The sequence below is a fragment of the Lactuca sativa genome, chromosome 4, assembly GCF_002870075.4.
Source record: "Lactuca sativa cultivar Salinas chromosome 4, Lsat_Salinas_v11, whole genome shotgun sequence".
Lineage (NCBI taxonomy): Eukaryota > Viridiplantae > Streptophyta > Magnoliopsida > Asterales > Asteraceae > Lactuca > Lactuca sativa.
The window spans coordinates 173,591,101-173,599,368 of NC_056626.2; positions in this window are offsets into that span (position 1 = coordinate 173,591,101).

Genomic DNA, 8,268 nt, shown 5'->3' on the forward strand with positions numbered 1-8,268 from the left:
AGGATCAGGATCCAAATTTGGGTTGGGTTATACTATGAAGCCCATTGACGAGAGGCTGCACATGCTTATCGCAACCGGATTTACGAGGAACATTCTTGATGCTACCTCATTGATTTTTGGGACCTTCAAGAAGGGGATGATGAAGATCATGGGGAGTGGCTCAGGTCTTTCCGAGCCGACATTGTCGCGGGCCAGGTCGGGGCCCGAACTCCTTCGTTTTGGGAGTTCAAGGTGTGTCGGGCGCCTAAGTTCTTTGGGGTTAGGGACCCCATAGTGTCACACCCGCAAACCAAGGATGGCGGAAACGTCTGGGGGTGGAGGACTTCATGTATAGTATCACAAAAATGAGTATAATAGTGCTCAAAGTAAATACAACCATCATAAATATAATTGAAAAAGTTACACGAAAGTATATGTTTACACGTTTCAAATCAATTACATTATGATGACAAAATGAACTATTTGACGATTTAACGTCCCATCCTCAAAATGCGGTTGGTTTTCTTGTTTCACTGATTTCCTGAGAGTACAAGTAGTTTTGAAAAAGTGTCAACAATTAAGTTGGTGAGTTCATAAGAGTTTTGTTTGAGAAAGAAACCGTTTTTCTTGTAAAAGCGACAAAGTTTGTTTCCAAAGAAAACCCAATATTTTCTTAATTAAGTGTGAAATGAATGCTTCTATGTCATGCGATAATGAACCCTAGAAAGACCCATAGATTCATTCTATAATCACTCAGCGTATATAAGTTATATAAAAATCAAGTTAAATAAACCGTTGAATATAATGGGTCTGCCCTAGGTCCACAACCAAACAAGGAACATGAGATAAGGAGGGCCCACCAATTCTAAGTCGATTGTGACTAGATTCTTATATAACTCTAGCATATACACTTAGCAATTATAGCCGAAGTCTAACAATTCTAGATGAATGTTGTTTTAACAGAAATATGTTTCCAAAGAAAATCCAATATTTTCCTTATAAGAGTTAGGTAGTCCTAAATCCCAGGACCGAAAATAAACAAATATTTTTCCATACTTAAAGATATAAAAGTCATTTTAAATCGGCATAAAATCCTTTTTGATATAAAAATGTACAAGTATTTTTCCATACTTAAAGTAATTTATGTGAGTTAAATCGACATAACTCGCTAATTTGAAAGTAGAACCCGTAAATCTTATGATTTGTTAATACCACATGTGAGCTATTATAACCATGCTAAGACTCAGAAGGCCTCGTAATACGACGTTCTTCAGGCGTCGCACGTTAAATGACACTTGTCACCTCAGACCTGCCGGTCTAGCTGTTGCAAGCAGCTCATGTGCGGGTTTATCAGACCCAATATAAATCTATACACAACTATCACGCTCTCCCTACAAGAGACTTTGGTTACAATTTACAGGACTTTTGACTTTGTTACCATGAAGATAACACGAAGGGAATGACTCACAAATTTATTCATTAACAGATTTACATGAACTAAACTGAAAACCTTTGGTAAATAAGTTTGAAAAGTAAATGATACATAAATATACCTATTATAGTTTATCCAAAACGTTTGTACTGTAAAAGAACTCCTTTTATGAAAATACATTAATGCTATGAGTCTATAAACTATTACTATTATGTAATATATGAAAAATCCATTCGTTTTGAGAGTAAAACCTTTCTCATGTAATAAAAATCCATATACTATGCTTATTATAGCTTATTAATGTGTTTTAAATGAATGAAGAATCCCTATCATGAATGACTAAATTTCAGTTTATAATGATAAACTAACACGAAAACACATTCATTATTTAGAACTTATTGTTATACACTTTGCTCAACATAATACAAAGTGTTATGAAAGTTATAAGCTGTTAACTAGTTTTTAACCTTTCTGCACTGTTTTAGAAAAATCATAGAAAAATCATACGAAATCGAAAACTGAATCCATAAATTTTGAGAGTTCATAATATGTGTCTAGTTTATTCATAATTTTTATTATGATTTTTGGAAGTCTTTAACTTGTGTTAAAATATCCATATTCACAGACTGGTCCGGATTTGTTTTTGAAATGATAGGCTGTTTTGTAAAAATCACTATAAATCGTAGAAAACTCGTATGGAGATGTGAAAGTAGTCATTTTAAAGGTATAAACCTGAAATATTTGAATCTAATACATTTTTAAAAACTAAAATGTTTAAGTTGACTAAAACAGTCCGTGAATGGAGTTAAACTTTCTTGATGAAAGCTGTTGGAAAAGTTTAGTTGTGTTCTTGGTATTTTAACTTGTATTCCCCCCCTTAAAACTTAAGAAAACATGGAAATATAGGGGTATGAACTCAACTTATATGATTTCAGTGGGTGAATGTTGAAGAAGAGAAGTGTTCAACTCAAGAACACTTGGAGGATTGCTTGAAGATTCGAGAATCTAACACTAATGTGATGGAATTTGTGTAAGCAATCTATGATTTTGAGTAGGAGGATGTGTAATAATTATAAGAAAGATGATGATACTTACGAAATGAAGGAGAAAAGCCTTGTAGTATGCCTTGAAGTTCTCGAAATTGATAGAGAAAGATGAGAGAGTTTGGAGTGTGATTCTTGGTGGAAAATGAGAAAATGAATGAAGTGTGAGGAGAGAGGGTGGATGTTCCAGCTCTAAGAACGTGGGAAATGGCAGGAAATGATGATAAAGTACATTGACATGACCTAGGTATGGTGGGAGGAGTGTGGCTGGTCATGGAGTGGGTGTGGGTGGTTGCTTGTGTCATAAACTAAAGAAAAGTCAACACTCCACCTCTTGTACTTCACCCACTCTTCTTGGATAAGATTTATTCCTAAAAACATGATTAATTAATAAATATAGGTCCTTATATGTTAAAATAAAGTTTTGGGTGAAAATCCCGCGTTAAAATAATTAAAAACGGGCCTAAAATGCAAAACTAGTCGAAAACCGGGAAGAAAAGGATTTTCTGCGAGACCTCTCGGTTGTGGGCCGAGGTTCGGTCCCTTCTGGTCATGGACCGAATGTGAGATGGAGCGAAATAGCCTGAAGGCGAAGGTGGTCAGGAGCAAACTTGGGCGAGAAGCGAAATAGACCGAAGGCGAGACGAGGTTCGGTCTGAAGGCTAGAGCTCGGTTCGGTCCATGGTGCAAGGTTCAGTTCTTCAGCAGTTCGGTCCCTATAGGGACCTTCCGTTCTAAGAGGGTTCGCCCCTAGAGAGTTGGTTTCGGGTCCTTAAGACTATTTTACCCGTTTTTACCCCGTTTTAAGCGGTTTTTGACCCGGTTAAGGGTCGGGATGGCCCGAAAGACTATAAAAAGTTAAAGGAACTTTTGAGAGAGATTTAGGAGAGATTTCACATACTTGGAGAGATTTCTCATACTTAGAGGGATTTGGGAGAGATTTCACATACTTGGAGAGATTTCTCATACTTAGAGAGATTTGGGAGAGATTTCACATACTTAGAGGGATTTGGGAGAGATTTGAGAGAGATTCTAAATAGAGAGAGATAGAGTGAAAACGATTGAGAGAGGTTTCGTGTGTGACATTTGTGAGTGTTCGGCTTTGCAACGCAAGGTTCGTAAAACCTGTTAAGCCATATTTAAGGGTCCTACACACTCCCGATGGGTATGCAACATTGTTTTATCGGTTTGGTTCATTACTTACCACAATTTTAGGTTATAGAAATTTAGATACACGAACTTTTGAATTGATGATTTCTCATTAGAATAACGAGTTGTAAAGTAATTACATAACATAAACCCTAGTATACAAGGGTTAGTTGAGTTGAACGATTTGACTTGTTGACTTTATTTGACTTTGACTTGACCAGAATTTGACGGTTGTCACACATAGTTAGTCGACGCTGGGTGGCAGACATGGTGAACACCCAACACACAAACTCTTGCCCCGAGGCAGCAAAAGTGGGGTTTGCTTCGTGCATGTTGAGGGATCAAGCTAGGGACTGGTGGGAGGAGGTGACCCACCAGGTGGGATCAGCCGGAGTGGTAAAGATGTCATGGGAGGAGTTTGTCAGGCGCTTTGACATGGAGTTTGCACAATCCATTGAGAGCAACATTTAGTGAGGGAGTTTCAGGAACTACATCAGACCACTGAGACTGTAGCGGAGATCACCACCAAGTTTCGAGAATGAGCACTATTGATTCTACATTATGTTGCAGATGAGGATATGAGAAGGCCGAGGTATCATTCCATGCTGAGGGTTGATAATCGTGAGTTCATGAGCTTTTTAGGATGCAAAACCCTGAATGAGATGGCGGAGAAGGCCTAGGAGCGGGAGATGGAGTTGGAGTTGCGCACCAAGCGGAATCCAGAGCAGGCTCAGACAGTTGTAGGTTAGGCTAAAAAGCCTATGACCACAGATACTTCCGGTAGGGCCAGCAGGGTCGTGGCCGGTGTGCCAAATGTGCGAGGTCGCATAGTGGAGTTTGCCGAGTTACGGGCCCGGTATGTTACACCTGCTTTCAGCCACACCACGTGAGCAGGGACTGCTCCAAGAAGGGCTTGATTTGTTTCCACTGCAACTAGACCTGTCATAAAAATGTTGATTGTCCGAGGTTGCAGGGAAGGGGAGGAGCGGTGGTGGCGCTTGCACCTGCCACAATAAGGATCACTGACGGCTGCCCTAGCGAGGCGGATGCTCCTGCGGTGAAGAGCCACACATTTCAGTTGACCACAGAGGAGGCTCGAGTAGCACCAGACCTCGTGGCTGGTAAATAATCTATTTTTTCTTGTTGATATTTATCTTTTATGCTTATATATATATATATATATATATATATATATATATATATATATATATATATATATATATATATATATAAGCTTGTATAAGGACCTTTCTAGTCAATGGTATGTCGGCTCATGTTCTTTTCAACTCGGGAGCTACCCGATCGTTCGTATCTCTTGCGCTTAGCAAGAAGTTCCAAGATGCTCCGCGGACTTTGAATTCCCCGCTGGAGGTTGAGGTTGCAGATGATTGCACCGTGAGTGTTGCGAGGGTATATCGGGATTGTGTCCTAAATGTGTTTAGGGAGAGGTTCCGTGCTGATTTGGTTCCGATACCGTTGCAAGGTCTGAAGGTATCATTATGGACTGGTTGGGGGCCAATGGGGCCATGATAGACTATGAGCGCCATCTGGTGAGAGTTCAAATCCCAAGTGGGGGAGAACTTGTTATTCATAGGGAGAGGGCCTCACAGGGGCCATCCCTCTGTTCAGCTGCGAGGGCTATGAGACTTCTCCATCAGGGTTGTTCGGGATTTTTGGCATACATATCACATACAAGGGTTGAGTCCATGGCAGATTTGGGCAGTGTACAGGTTGTATGAGATTTTCGAGATGCCTTTCCCGAGGAGTGGCCTATGGTGCCTCCGGAGAGGCGGGTAGAGTTTCGCACTGATTTGGTGTGGGTGCAGCTCCAATAGCCAATACACCATATCGGCTAGCTCTGCCTGAGATGCAGGAGCTGTGTATGCAGCTTCAAGAGCTGCTAGACTGAGGGTTTTTCCGTCCGAGCAGCTCTCCATGGGGAGCACCGATCCTATTCGTAAAGAAGAAGAACGGGTCACAGAGGATGTGCATCGATTATGGGGAGCTGAACAAGCTAACAGTGAAAAACCGTTACCTGCTTCCAAGGATCGATGATTTGTTTGATCAGCTTCTGGGTGCATCTTGGTTTTGCAAAATTATCTTTGATCAGGGTTCCGTCAGATGAGGATTAGGGATGAGGATATACCGAAGACAGCTTTTAGGACTCAGTATGGTTACTACGAGTTTGTGATGATGCCATTCGGGCTCACCAATGCCCAAACATCATTCATGGACCTCATGAACAGGGTGTATAGACCGATGTTTGATTGGTCTATGATCGTTTTTATCGATGATTGTTGGAATAGTGTCTAAGGCTGCAACTATATTAGGCAAGTATTTGATCCGGTTGTGCATGGTCCTTTTGGGTTGCCTTCACCATAGCAACTTGATAGGATGATTTATTAAGAGAGAGTAAATATTATTAATATATTATGTGAATAATATAATGAATAATGTATTGTTATTTGATTAATATAAGTCATAGAATTAATTAGAATTAATTTGGTGACTTAAAGAGATTAATTAAATAAAGGGGTATAAACTGTCAATTGTTTGATAGTTAAGCTTTAGACTGTAAATCCATTAGGATATGGTATGGACGAATTCTAAGAGGTTTAGGATAGCTTAAATCGTCCATATACTTATCTATGGAATGGATTTGGATAGCCTTAAGAGAAGATTATCCAATTAGGGTTTAGGTTGTAACCCTTAAGGAGTCTACAAGTATAAATAGACCCTATGGCATAGGGAATTCGACACATCTCCAAAAGCAAGGAACCTCTGGTCGAATTCCTCCCCTCTCCTCTCTCCTAAATCATTCTTATTGCTATTGGTGTTTGTAAGCCATTAGAGGAGTGACACTTGTGACTCTAGAAGCTCCAAGACCTCAAGATCAACAAGGAACTCAAAGGTATGATTCTAGATCTGTTTCAATGTTGTTATTTAACCTAATTAGTCATTAGAAGACTTGGATTCAATGCATGTTTATTAGAAAGCCTAGATCCAAGCATTAGGGTTTTGCATGCGCACATAGGAAAGTTCTTATGGCTAAAACCCAACAGTGGTATCAGAGCCTAGCTTGGTTTTCTTTAAATTGTTGCTTGATTAACTGAAACAAACCTGCAAAATTCGATTTTTTGGTTTCTGTGTCACTGACTCGGCGAGTCCCAAGGTGGACTCGGCGAGTAGGCCTGACTCGGCGAGTCCCCTTGTGCACTCGGCGAGTCAAAGCGTCAGGAATGGCCAGATTCGGGATTTCTTTGTGTTTATCTTATGGAAACTTACCTTAATCATAATAGATCAACCTAAATCCGATTTTGTGATATGTATGACTATTATCTTGATCTAGAAAAGGATATTTATCAACTAATTAAATATTTAATTTCCTTATATGATAATTAATTAATTATTTAACTATTTTGGTAATTATCTTTCAAAGAAATCTTGAATAAATCAAATATAGATAATTAGGATATTAATTGTTAATTGGAATTATTTGTTATTTGATCCTCCATGTTTTAAATGTTTAAAACCTACCCTCTTGTTTTGAAATTTACTTTTGTGATTAAAAGTTTTAATTTAGACAACTTAAATTTCAAACCCTAGATTTTAAAAGTTTTAAAATACAACACTATACAAATATGATATTACTAGAATAATATATATATGTATAACTAAATGCTAGTCTTACCGTTAGTAGGCCTCATTCACGAAGCCGATATATAAGGTGGGTATAAGGTTGCGTCCTATAAAATGGCGCTTAATGGGTGTACACTCACACCCACCGCTTGCTTGATTGGTGGAGGGTCGTTAGCCGAACGGGTAGGATAGGGCAACCTCATTCTCTCATTAAAAGTATAATAAGAAATATAAAGTAACTACATATTTTTTTAAAATTTCCCAATCCTAGTTACTTTAGGAAAAGTGAATTGATGCAATCCCATGAAATTACACTTTGCACCTTGCTAAGATGTTAGTGGAGCGTGTGTGGTTTACCGGCACACTAATTGGTTCTAAGCGAAGGTGGCAAAGGGTGATTCATTGTTTATCATAGTTCGATGGAGCGTGTGTGGTTTACCGGCACATCGAATAGGTGATTGTTACAATGAAGGCACCATGTGAATTTGCATGGTAATTCACACCCGCTTTGTGATCCTCGGCATCCCAGTCACAAACGAGAGGGGCATATCGAGATTTAAACATGCCATTGAATAGTTTCAATGAATCTCATCCGAACCTAGGAATTCTCAAAAACACTTAGGACTAATAGTGTAAGTTTTATGATGGAGAATTAGTGAATCGTCATTCACTTACCTTCAATTTATTTGCATGTTAGATTACGGCATCCCTTTTCTAGTATGTAGATGTTATTGTTGGATCCTAGCCCTAATTTTCTTATTGGGTGATAATTAGGGATTCTTATTCTAATCTATCTTTGTCCTTTTCAAATTGTAGATGTCAAACGCAAACAACGCTGCTGCTAGTTCTTTCACGTTGATGAGCCTTTGCCAAAAGGTCACCTTCGATGGAACGAACTTTAGCGAATGGATAAGATACATTCGCACCATTGCTCGCTATGAGGATAAGGAGTATGTCCTCGATGAGAAGCTCGAGAAAATCAACCCCGAAATTGCTACTCCCGCCGAAATCACCGCCTTTGAAACT